At 38.1% G+C, this 14,001-nt stretch overlaps 1 protein-coding gene across 2 annotated transcripts in view; it reads left to right on the top strand.

The window, feature by feature from the left end:
• Positions 1–14,001, top strand: part of LOC114249238 (homeobox protein aristaless) — a 95,224-nt gene that overhangs the window by 50,634 nt on the left and 30,589 nt on the right. The window lies entirely within an intron of this gene.

Genomic DNA, 14,001 nt, shown 5'->3' with positions numbered 1-14,001 from the left:
ACAATCGGTCACATAGTGCTAAACGATTTCTTGTATTATTTTGCATAAAAATCAAGATATAAACAAAATAACAGACTACCTCGTGTTATAGCAAGGTTTATTGTATAGTTGGCATCTGAAATGTACCATATAGGTATTCCATAGGGAGTGCTATGAGAAATCGTTTGAGATGATCCACTCATCTTATTTTTACGCCTTTATTTTGGGCCGGAGCCGAACCTCATACGAGGGCCCCACGCTTAGGGGGCGATCGCAGTATGTAGGACTGGACATTACGGAGATGTCGAGAGCAGACCGCGGGCCAAAGAATGGTATTTAGAGCCATACCCACTAATGGACACCCTTGCCCAAGCCTCGCCCAAGCGTCTGAACCCCCAAGGTCAGAACCCGGATAGGGTAAAGGGGCTGCCACGGTCAACACTGCAACCAGACGCGTAACTCACCTCAAAGATGCCCGGCAGACAGAGCCTTCGAGGCGAATCAAAGGCTCTGGATGTCGACCATCTCGGTACCCGCCTCGCACCGCTACTACCCAGAACTACGGCCTTCATCCACAGTGCGTCTCCCAAGATCTTCTTTGCCACTACCCAGTTTTGATTGTAATGTTCCAATGCTAATTTTTTAAATGTGCCAACATCAAAGTCAGTCTTTTAAGCTTTTGACACTGACTAGGCGTGATTTTTTTATTCGGTTGGCAGATCTGGATTACAATAATTACTTTTTTTTTGTTTCCTACCTAAGCTGATAGCCTTGAGAGGCTATGTCAACGTAACCGGGCGAGTAGGTGAGCTCACAGGGCTCAAATCAGGAGTATTGCTAACACTGGCCCTATCAAAAGGAGTGCTTCGCAGAATCTACCACCGGATCAGAAACGCGACCCAATGAGAAGATCTGGCGAGAAAAACAGCAGGCTGTGTCTATGGGTTAATTTACGCGTCGAGCCCTTCATCGCAAGCGACGGGTTCAGCGAGGATGGTGATCGGTGCTTGAGGCACCTAAAAGTACCATTAATGGATCGGGAGGATGCGTAATAACGTGAGCAATTGCTTTTAAAAAGGCGCACCACCAATGAATTCGACTCTCAACTTTACATGACCTATGTACTTAGTCCGTGTTTTTTAACGTTTTCGAAAGCGATTCGAACGCTTGCCTACATTTGCCGCTAGGGGCGCTGCCCCAACTCCATACAAATTTGAGTTAACTTTTACGCTATTGAGAATGTTAAAAAACGTGCACTAAACACCTTGCTGAAGAATTCGAACACCATGCCACGTCTTTAATAGAAATCATTTAAAAAAACAAGTTCGCAACGAAATGCTTTCTTCAAATAATTTTCCATGTGACTGTAACAGAAATGATAAATTAAAAACATTTGTCTGTTTGCCTGTACACAAATAAAACCACCGTTGAGTAATGTTCGTGGCTGATGCTGGCTGATGCGATTAACTTCACTCTGTATTGACAGGCGAGATTATGTGCACTTTAATAAAGGGCAGTTTACACACAATACTATAATTTAAATAAACATTATTTATTAGTAATAGAATATAAAAAATATAAGCCTGCTATCCATATGTTTACAGTGCTTTTTTTACTCGGAAATAAAAGCAGAAAACATCGTATGTTATAAAAAAACAGTTTTTACTGGTGGTAGGATCTCTTGTGAGTCCGCGCTGGTGGGTACCACCACCCTGCCTATTTCTGCCGTGAAGCAGTAATGCGTTTCGGTTTGAAGGGTGGGGCAGCCGCTGTAACTACACTTGAGACCTTAGAACTTATATCTCAAGGTGGGTGGCGCATTTACGTTGTGGATGTCTATGGGCTCCAGTAACCACTTAACATCAGGTGGGCTGTGAGCTCGTCCACCTATCTAAGCAATAAAAAATAAATAAATAAAAAGTATCAAGTAAGTAGGAAATACAAACTCGTTTAATTGTTTTTTTATAAATACCTAAGACCATTTATTTGTCATTAAAGGACTTATTGCGTTGTAATATTCTGAGATTAGGTTAACACTAAAAGATCACTGATTTCGTAGATGCGTCATGCAATTTTAAAATCGTAAGTGGCAAAATGATAAATATTTTCCTGGAATAAAAACACAAATCTTGATTCATTTTGTGTTAAAATTTATCAAAAGTTTTTCGAAAGTGAATTACCCAAAATTAATTGTTCTGTGAATTTTGTTGATAAAATTACATGTTTTAGTTTTTATTTATTTCATTCTTATAGGTCTCCACTTGACGTATACCCGTAGGTAAGCCTAATATTATTTCTTAATAAAGAGAATCAGAAGAATTAGAAATCGAAGTGAAACGGCTTGATAGAACAATACCAGTATTACATCATCATCATCATCATCAGCCTATAGCAGTCCACTAGTCCACTGCTAGACTCCTCTCCACTCCAACTGCACGCCACTAAACACGATCCTCGGCTTCTCTCATCCAGCAATAGAACTGTTGTAAGTTGCAATACAATAAGACAAACAAACATGTCCAGCCCTAAACACGTCATTACGGATCCTCCCGATCCAATAACGGTGCTTTTAGGAACCTCAAGCACCGGTCACCGTCCCAGCTGAACCCGTCGCTTGCGACGAAGGGCTCGACGAGCGAATTAACCCATAGACACAGCCTACTGAGTTTCTCGCCGGATCTTCTTAGTGGGTCGCGTTTCCGATCCGGTGGTAGATTCTGCGAAGCACTGCTATTGCTAGGGTCAGTGTTAGCAACACTCCCGGTTAGAACCCCGTGAGCTCACCTACGCGTCAAGGAGAAGCTGAAATAGCCTCTCAAGGCTATCAGCATAGGTAGAGAATTAAAATATGTCCACAAATTTCAACTTATATTTTGTTTATGACAGCAACATATGCATATTATCAAAAGTTATACTATGTATCATATAAGTAGGATGGATTTCACATATTTTAACGGTAGGTGGTGAAAATGGAAATAAACTTGAGAAACAGCTTATTTATCAGCAAAAAAATAGCATCGCCACCTACATACAGATCGTGAGATTTCCTTGAAATTTTAACAAAATCATTTGACGAACGATTATTTATCCGTCAAAATCTTTAGTAATTAACACTCGTATTATTTTGAACTAGATAATAAAACATTACTGAGTAATCAGTTATCTAAACGATAATACAGTTACAGATTATTAAAACATTTTCCTAAAACTGTCCACGCCAATATGCGCGGCGCCAATTTATCGCGGCTTTCCGAGAATTCACTTCGAATGACTTCACTAATCTCTCGTTGACGCGAAATAAATTACTTCTTAATAAATCGCATTAAGATATCTATTGACTGTACAAATAGCTGGGGTAAGTCAGCTTGTCGCGAAGGCCACCCTCATAGCGACTGGAAAGGCATCCGTCCCTATCGCACTCATGTGGCTCGCTGTACGAGTGAACGTAATCACAGTAAATGGTTTTAGACTCCGCATTGGATATCCGAGTGTTATCGGGTCCTCTCAGTAAGATTTATGCGCGTCATAAGCTTGACGCATGTAGACTGATAATAGACTAAACGCATCAGGAGCATAAAAACTTCTGTCACGGACAATTGTAAATCTTACTACTAAAGTTTTATGAGCACTAGAATTTTAATTGAATATGCAATTTCGAAAAGGGCACATGTCGCATATTTTGTCAAATACGTTTTTTCATATACATGTAGTTTTGAGGCTTACCTACACCCATTTCATAATAATTCCAGTAATTTTCAATTGCTAATTAACACTAAAATGTATCTCAAAAGTTAATATTTTAAATTTTACACTGCTTTACAAAATAATCCCTTTTTTTTTTATTTCCTAAAAATTTTACATTTTCAGAAATGTGCCCTTTTCGAAATTGTATATTCAATTGAAATTGACTTTATTAACAAGAACCTTGTTCAATAATCGACTAAAATGAACCGGCTACCAGACCCTATAGATTATAGCCCTACTTCCACCACCCACCTCGAGCCAGCGGCTTGGCTCTGCCCCTGGCATTGCTGAAGTCCATGGGTGACGGTAACCACTCACCAAGATAGCCTTGAGCGGTCTGTATGAGACAATAACGGACTGGAATAATAATAATTCATTCTTATGCAGATTGTAAATATTATAATCAAAAGTATATTGAAAAAATTCGTTTGATACAACTGCACCATGAGAAATAGTGACTTTAAATTGTTAGTTCTTATTGACTAGTGCAGAATTATTATGCGTATTCCAATATCAGGGATTAACCTTATTAAACAATATTAAAACACAATAGCAGCCATGCTCGAATGAACAACGACTGTATTGTTACACAAAACTGCACTTACTTGTAGAGGAATGATCTCGTAATTACTGGTGTTCACGACGAAGGCGCGAAGGGCGATATTTGCTTGCAATTAGTGCCCGCACGAGAATGTACGGACGCGTAATTTATGGTTATGTGTAGGGCTGTAACTAGGAACATGCGAAAATATGCGAATTGTAAATTATGGAGATAACACGCTCGTCGCCCGTCGCTATCGTACGTTCTTCTCGTGCTTGATGTCATGCCAGACTGTTTGTGCAAACAATGTGTTTATTTCTAAAATTTAAATATTTACGTAACAATAAATATATACAGGCTTGATCATGATTGAAAAGCACGCATTTTCATGACAAATGATTGGGATATTACATTTTCTTTATCTGCTCTTATTCATTCATTCGATTTTCTTCTTAAGCAATGCACTTTTATTTATTTCGCCCAATAGAGGCGTGTCGTTTTTGGGTAAATTTTACGGCATTTCGATTCTGAAAGCCATTTTAGATTTTAAATGTACTAAAATATCACTTTAACAACCCTATGTGCGGAGCAGCGAAGCAAGGTTGGCCCGCAGCTCCGTTCACTGACATTTCCGGAGTCACACGAATGCATTGTCCACACCCAGTTTGTCCGTTGAACAAAAAATGATCCCTGTGCGTTTTTACTTATAATTTATCCTTTTATTTATCGTCTCGAAATAATAAGGAGCGTTTCGTTCTTTAAAAATTGTCACGATCCATTAATGTATGTATTTTAATTATGTTCTTTTTTGGTGTACGACTGTATCGGATGTATCTGAAATAGACCTCACTTATCCTATTTGGGCATATCTTTCTAATACCGCACCCGGTCATAGCGCAGCTGGAATAGCCCTTTATCCTATCAGCAAATAGACAGGGGGAAAAATATAACGCAAATTATACATCAACGTTTAAAGGATAGTTGAATTGTTAAATCATATTTTTAAATTCTTCCACAAACGAATAGTTTCTGCTATAGTGTAAAATTCCGGGGCTTTTTGTTACCACTGACAACTATTGGCTGGCTGTTAGCTATTACTGGCTCATTTAGTGTTACGTGGTCGGCCTACTACTTGAGGGCACAATTGTATTTTACAAGGCATGTCCTAGTCGTCATGCCATGTCAGTCATGCATTCCTTGACTGCTTTGTGACATGGGCAGAATGATGACATCCAACATAGTGAGCTTATCGCATTGGTTGTCGTTTTTCTTCTTCTTATTCTTATCCCACATTATGTGGGGTCTTCGCAGCGTATTCTCTTATATTTAATTTTATGCTGTATAGGGATCAACTATCCATATATTAATTGCAATGAGCCGTAGGGAGAGACTTTTTCTATTTCTTCTATTGATCTTTCTTTTATTTCATCTGTTTTTCGTTCTATAACCTGAAATTTACTATCATAAACATTTAAACTAAAATTTAGATATAAAAATATCAAATTATATCAAAAATTCGTTTTTTTTGTATTTCCTAATTAGGTATTGTTTGTTACATATAGCTATTAATACTACAAACGATTTGGAAGCTCCAAATTCTCATTAAATAAGGCCTTGGACGTCCGCGACTTCTAAAACTATAAAATATTCGGAATGCAAAAAAATGTAATCACTTCTGTGTCTCAATAGATATAAAAAAAACAGAAGAATACCAGTATCCAGTAGTAGAACGGAGTTTTGGATTATAGGGAACTGATTCGTATTTTTGAGTGAAAATATCTTAATCACAATTCAAAGTAATTTTACGATTTAAAATTGTGTTTTCTTATTCTTCGTCGTATTCGTCTCTGCCGTACTCTATTAAATTATGTCTACTACTCGGAAAACAACCATAGAAAATACTATGTTCCTTATAACATTCGGAGCTGCGAAATCCAATTCCGAAACCTGGTATCGATCACTAATCCGGATCTTTACCTATTTAATCCGCGGAGAATATCGATTGTCCATTATTTCAATCATCCCATCCCTAGAGTATCTTACAAGGTTGGCCCGCAGCTGGCATAGACTGACATTTCCGCGCTCGCACCACATTTAAATTGCAAGTGCCCACGCCTACTTAGTCTAATGTGATAAAAATGCCATTTCATACTCACTCGAACTGTGTACGTAATGGAACATAAAATTTTATGTTGTATGAAACACATATTGATGAGTTTAAACGCATGTTTTTTTTCTTGTCGAGTGATTAATTTTATTTAATTATTATCTGTTTTGTGCTTTGTTAGGTGACAGGTATAAGGTAAATAAACAGTTAATTTTCCGCTGAGACACTTAGGGCTTTATTAATAAACGCGTTATCATCTCTTTTGCGTTGACATTTGGTTTCAAACATTATCGAAATAGCGTAAATTAAGATTCTAAAAATTAAACTAAAATGTGCTTTCTGATTTCTGCTGGTAAAGGGAATGCGATCGTTATGCGTAGGTATTGCTGTAGTATTTTCTTCGGTTTTCGGTTCTCTTAAGTAATTAAAACCATCTTTAAGTTAGTTTGTCTCATGTTTCTTATTTTTCACTACATTCTTTGCGACGTTTTCAATACTTTACAGTTTTAATTAACCATCATTTGCTTGAAGATTAGTGATAAAAGCCCTCACCTCAGGTCTCCAAATAGTCTATTAACTCTGATAACCAGTTAACAACAGTTGAGCACGTCTACGCCTCTAGAATAAAAAAAGTTTCTAAAGATAGAACCAAATCTTTTACTACTAAAATTTTGACATGAATTTTTTTTTAATGATCCAAACAACCGAACGACGGTTAATCAAATAAAGCATCAATGATATTTATTTTAATGATCATGTAGGATTGATAATTATTAATGAATAATTTGGTGTTTGTTCATAAACGCGTTTAACAATATAGAGACACTGATGGTAAGAAGATGATCCATTAAAAACAAATCATAAATGTGAATTTCAAATGAAAAACTGCAAAACGAAAACCGCTCACGCACACTTGTGTGCTTAGTGCGAGTTTTTAAACGTTCTCGATAGCGTAAAAGTTAGCCCAATTTTGTATACAGTTGGAACAGCGCCCCTAGCGGCAAACGTACGCAAACGATCCCAGCCCATACAAATATGAGCTAACTTTTACGCTATCGAGAACGTTAAAAAACTCGCACTAAGCACAGAGATCTCGCGCTGGACTACGAATTAGTTTTAAACTAACAACGCCCTTATTACCATTCTCCGGTAGTTACAATTACGTTCATCGCGTTTAAGCCTTTTTAGGATGCCCCTTCTGATGTTTTTCTTTATTGCTAAGATCGGTGGACGAGTTCACGATCCACCTGGTTGTTAAGTGGTTACTGGAGCCCATAGACATCTACAACGTAAATGCGCCACCCACCTTGAGATATAAGTTCTAAGGTCTCAGTCTAGTTACAACGGCTGCCCCACCCTTCAAACCGAAATGCATTACTGCTTCATTGCAGAAATAGGCAGGGTGGTGGTACCTACCCGTGCGGATTCACAAGAGGTCCTAACACCAGTAATTACGCAAATTACAATTTTGTGGGTTTGATTTTTATTACACGATGTTATTCCTTCCCCGTGGAAGTTAATCGTGAACATATATTAAGTACGTATTTCATTAGAAAAATTGGTACCCGTCTGCGGGATTCGAACACCGTTACATCTCTAGATACGACGTCTTATCCTTTAGGCCACGACGACTTCACCCTATAGACATCAACCACTTTAATGCGGCCGCCCACCGGAAGACATAAGTTCTAAGTCCCAGTTTTTACGGTACAACGGCTGCCTCACCCTTTAAGCCGAAACGCATTACTGCTTCACTGGAGAATTAGACAGGGTGGTGGTACATACCCGTACAAGCTCACTAGACGCCCCATCACCAGATGCACATACTTTCATTAGTAATAAATCATAAAATATGAAATACATTTGATGCACAAGTAGATATATAGCTTTTACGGTATGAAAAAGATAACAAATATGAGGCGACTTGGATATTTCATGCGTACGATACATTTAGCGTATATTCGCCAGGAATTCTTTTTTTTTATTTTTTTTTATTGCCTTTGAAGGCAGACGGGCATACGGCCCACCTGATGGTGAGTGGTTACCGTCGCCTATGGACTTCAGTAATGCCAGGGGCAGAGCCAAGCCGCTGCCTACCATCGCCTGCATTGCATAGAAGGCGGAACCTTTATTGTCCATATCAAGAGTTACAAAATTATGAAAAAACTTAAATAAAATACATTAAAACAAAACCACAATTAATCATTATTAACATAACGAATAAAGATATAAAAACAATGCTATCTGCTAAAGACCTGTACAAAAAACAACAATTTATTTTACTTTACAATAAAATTCCACCCAGAGGAATTCCCGTACAAAAATAAAGTACATATACATTTTTAAAATTAACCTTTGGTGATAATAATCGGAAATATCAACATGTACCGTTTAGTAAAAATTATGGACATTCGTGATAGTTCAAAGGGGCTAAATTTTTTTTTAAATAATACTACACTTCTCACAATTATTTTAGCAATACAAAGAAACCCTATTATTTTTCTTATAATTGTGCTAATTACTTTTCGAAGTTTAACAGGGAGCACAATCACTTCCCTAGTGGAATGAGAATTTTTCCGAGAAGCTTTTTTTGATCTGGAATTCTGATCTTTTAGGGACCCGTAGCTAATTGATAAGAAGGTGGAATGCCATTCCGTACATTCGACCATGATCGCGACATAACCAAAGTGGAAGGAACGAATGGATATGGAATGGGGTGAATAATAATTTAGGTTTTTGATTATTTATTTACTAAAAAAATGAATCCAGTATTAAATAGTCACTGGAGCCCATAAATGAAGGACCAATCAGCAAAACAGTTATGCATTCATAACATTAATTTATACTTTTCCATTTCCATACCAACATTAGAAATGTGAAACTTTTTTATGTTTGTTGATAATCAAACCCGCTAAATTATAATTTGCATAATTACTGGTGGTAGGACCTCTTGTGAGTCCGCACGGGTAGGTACCACCGCCCTGCCTATTTCTGCCGTGAAGCAGTAATGCGTTTCGACTTGAAGGGTGGGGCAGCCGTTGTAACTTTACCAAGACCTTAAAACTTATATCTTAAGGTGGGTAGCGCATTTACGTTGTAGATATGTCTATGGGGTCCAGTAACCACTTAACACCAGGTGGACTATGGAAAATGAATCTCTCACAAACGATCATCAGACTTAAATGCAATTGTATACACAAATAGTTTATTACTATTTCCTGTGTCGAACACGCGCACTCTTGTCGAAATCATCGATTACGACCCAGAGTTGGACGAGTGAACTAACCCATCGACGCAGCTAAGTTTCTCGCCGGATGTTCTGATTCCGATCCGGTAGTAGATTCTGCGAAGCGCTGCTCTTTTTACACGCTTTATATTAGCTTCACTTGTATGTAGTTTGTAACTGACTCCTTTAGACGCGATTTTTACCCACTTTAAACGGCCAGGTTTCATTCAAACGTAGATTTATCGAGGACCGATGACAATACACTAATTTGATAAAGTTATTCCATTATTCAATTTGCAAAATAAGATTTTTGCCAATTTACATAATTAAGGCTTGTATTAGCAAATTCCCTCTGATTGAGTCCGTGAGCTCACTAACCGGTCCGTACGACACTGAAATAGCCACTTAGGTGACCATTACACCGGCATAGTTTTACAGGGATGAATTTTTTTTTATTTTTTTTTTATTGCTTAGATGGGATATACGTAGAATTTCTCATTATTATTATTTTTATTGTATATATGGGTGGACGAGCTCACAGCCCACCTGGTGTTAAGTAGTTACTGGAGCCCATAGACATCTACAACGTAAATGCGCCACCCACCTGAGATATAAGTTCTAAGGTCCCAAGCATAGTTACAACGGCTGCCCCACCCTTCAAACCGAAACGCATTACTGATTCACGGCAGAAATAGACAGGGCGGTGGTACCTACCCGCGCGGACTCACAAGAGGGGTCCTACCACCAGTAAATCGAATGACATACGAATGACCTTTAAAAAATCGCCCACATCAAAATGCTGTCATGTTTATTTCTATATAATATGTAGAACTGAAATACGCCATGCGTCATCACGATACTGAAAATGTAAAACACGCCAAAATGCAATATATTAGCGCCAATTTTTGTAACTAAATATTCAAATACAGATATTAACGAAAAGTCACGTGGTCTAGCTAGATGCACCAGCTTTTTTTTTTCCTACCTAAGCTGGTAGCCTTGAGAGGCTATTCCAGCGTAACCTTAACTAGTAGGTAAGCTCACGGGGCTCAAACCTGACGACGTTGCTAACACGAACTCTAGCAAGAGCCGTGCTTCGCAGAATCTACCACCGGATCGGAAACGCGACCCACTGAGAAGATCCGGCGAGAAACTCAGTGGGCTGTGTCTGAGAAGCTCCAGCATTAACTGTGCCAATTTAAATCAATCGGACGAGTGATGAGGAAACACAGACTACAAATTGATTAGATACGCGATTTAAAAGTCGCCAAAATGCTGTCTCAAATCAGCGGTTCTCCGTAATTATGGCTTACTTTTTTATCTATCATTCAATCGGGTTACGTTTCATTTCAGACTACGTAAATTGAAGGGGCTACGACACGATTTCGCAATTTCAAAAGGGTAATCATCAATTGCGATGAGACACGCGAATTCTGTGTTTTTTTTTTTTTTTTTTATTGCTTATGTGTGTGGACGAACTCACAGCCCACCTGGTGTTAAGTGGTTACTGGAGCCCATAGACATCTACAACGTAAATGCGCCACACACCTTGAGATATAAATTCTAAGGTCTCAGTATAGTTACAACGGCTGCCCCACCCTTCAAACCGAAACGCATTACTGCTTCACGGCAGAAATAGGCGGGACGGTGGTACCTACCCGTCCGGACTCACAAGAGGTCCTACCACCAGTGAAATTGTTGTGTGTTAAATTGTTTTCACTTTAATAAGTTTAACGTGCTACTTTCTATAATAAGCTATTTAGCTAAAGTAAATAACGTGATAAGAACACTAAACAAGAAGCTCATGCCTCATAATTATCTATAACTAGCGGACCCGGCGAACTTTGTTCCGCCACGCAGTTTGTTTTAAACACGTCAACTTCAAAATTCTACTTTATTTGACCATAGAATATATTACGTTTAGCTGTCAGTTCCGTTTTGTTATTCCATATCAGTTGCGTTTTGTTATACCACGTTTTATGTCACGTCCCACGGGAATGTTATAAAAAGTATCCTATGTCCTTTTCCTTGGGACGGTGGGATGGATGTAATGTGCTCTGCGTCAACCCTGTCCCGCCGTTTCAATAGCCCCGACTGGGCTCCGGCCCGGTCCGAGGTAGGGCGCCGGTTGTGAGCGGCAGGAGTTTTTAGTGAGGTTCAACTCCCACATACCCCACCTGCCGCGCGGGTGGGGATCCGGCGATTATCTCCTGTGGAAAAAATGTCCTTTTCCTGGTTCTAAGCTACCTCCTCACCAATTTTCAGCCAAATCAGTTCAGTCATTCTTGAGTTATAAATAGTGTAACTAACACGACTTTCTTTTATATATATATAGATTACGCGATTATAATTTAAATTGATCAAAACGAAAAAATAATAATTTACTTATTGCTTTTGTAGTTTTAATCGATTAAAAAAGTCTAAGCGCGTATTTGTATTTCTCTATTCCTCTAACCTTTACGGACCATAACATTTAAATCGATAATTTCAATTTGTACTTCTCAATAAAAGAACTTTGCACAACGATTTTATTTTTACTATATAACCTCGAATGAAAAGTTAATTAAGTATTAGACGATCGAATTTAAATAATAATTAAATACAGTAGAACGTTGCCCAATACAGTTACAGGCTCCAATTTGTCGCATTAACTTATTAAAAACTAGCTTAGTTGCAAGCTTCGAACTGCTTGTAAAAAGTACACCTTTTCTTTATTTATTCGACGATTATCCTATACATTTAAGGTCAAAATTTACATACCTACGTTTGTTCTGTTGTTGTTGTTATTGTTTTTTGTTTTTACCGTCTATTGTCCCTCGTAAAATTACTATGAACATACATTTGTGATTGCAACATAAATTGTGGTCAGCAATTGATTAATGTTTTTACCAACAATAGTCTTGATAAAATCGGGTTATTGCAAGCAACGGACCGCAATTAGCGTTCATTGAATTGTTTTTTTTTAATTTAGTGCTAGTACACACGCACCGCTCAATTCTATTTCCTTTCATTCGTACGTGTGTATTATGGTTTTAAATATTCATTAGCGTTTCTAATAACTTTTCTCGGAAATTATTTGCGGTCGATGTGTATTTTAACGTTATAATTTAACATCAGTCCGCTTTGTTTTATGGTTTTAATTGTTTTTTTTTTTCATTTCCTTCGAAATGAATCGTAAACACGCTTCCATAAAACAGCGGCAGTTAAATGATTGATGTGTATCAGAACAGAATCAATTTGGTGTTTGTATTACATTGCTTTCATTTTTATGAATTTTTTTTTTATTGCTTAGATGTGTGGACGAGCTCACAGCCCACCTGGTGTTAAGTGGTTCCTGGAGCCCATAGACATCTACAACGTAAAATGCGCCACACACCTTGAGATATAGTTCTAAGGTCTCAGTATAGTCACAACGGCTACCCCACCCTTCAAACCGAAACGCATTACTGCTTCACGGCAGAAATAGGCGGGGCGGTGGTACCTACCCGTGCGGACTCACAAGAGGTCCTACCACCAGTAAAAACTTCGACTCGACTTCACTTAAACGGTCACATGAACTCAACCCACTTTTCTGAAGCCGATACCAGTACCAACACCGTCACTGTTCGGATTTTTTGATTACATTTGAGTTTTTTGATACAATACCGTTTTATATATATTAAGCTGCTTTATCGTTTATTTCGATAACCATTAGTTGCTGTGTTACATATTTAAAAGTAATTCGTCCTTAAAATATCTTAAATTTATGTCGAGTAATATGTCTTAAAGTAAGTAGTGACACCGCGATGTTGTGTCCATCGGCCAGTTTAGCTCCAGATTGGTTAAAGACAAAATATTATGGAAAACTAAAACATAGATAGAGGACTTTAAAAAAAAACTTCCATCGTGCTGATTATGGTTTTTGTTAAAATATATTCAAACCACGAAACAAAACTAATTATAGGTTCGGCTGTAATTACTTGATACGATCTTATTAAACCAAACTATCATACTATAATTAAAACTAAGTTTACGCTTTGAGTTCGCGACCACGAAAACTGTAAAATATTAACGCGAGATTAAACCGTAAAAACGTAAAATTTTAATTGCGACTGATGAAAACCGAATTCACTATCAAAATAAATAGTAGCAAAACCTTCGCACACTTACGCTGGCTCTATTCTCTATTTTACTGATGGTAGGACCTCTTGTCAGTCCGCACGGGTAGCTACCACCCACCCTGCCTGTTTCTGCCGTGAAGCATTAATGCGTTACGGTTTGAAGGGTGGGAAAGCCGTTGTAATTATACTGAGACCTTAGAACTGTTATCTCAAGGTGGGTGGCGGCATTTACGTTGTAGACATCTATGGGTTCCGGTAACCACTTAACACCAGGTGGGCCGTGACCTCGTTCACCCATCTAAGA

Source organism: Bombyx mandarina, chromosome 04 (genome assembly GCF_030267445.1).
Source record: "Bombyx mandarina strain Sakado chromosome 04, ASM3026744v2".
Taxonomy (NCBI): Eukaryota; Metazoa; Arthropoda; class Insecta; order Lepidoptera; family Bombycidae; genus Bombyx; species Bombyx mandarina.
This window is presented reverse-complemented; position numbering and strand designations above follow the sequence as displayed.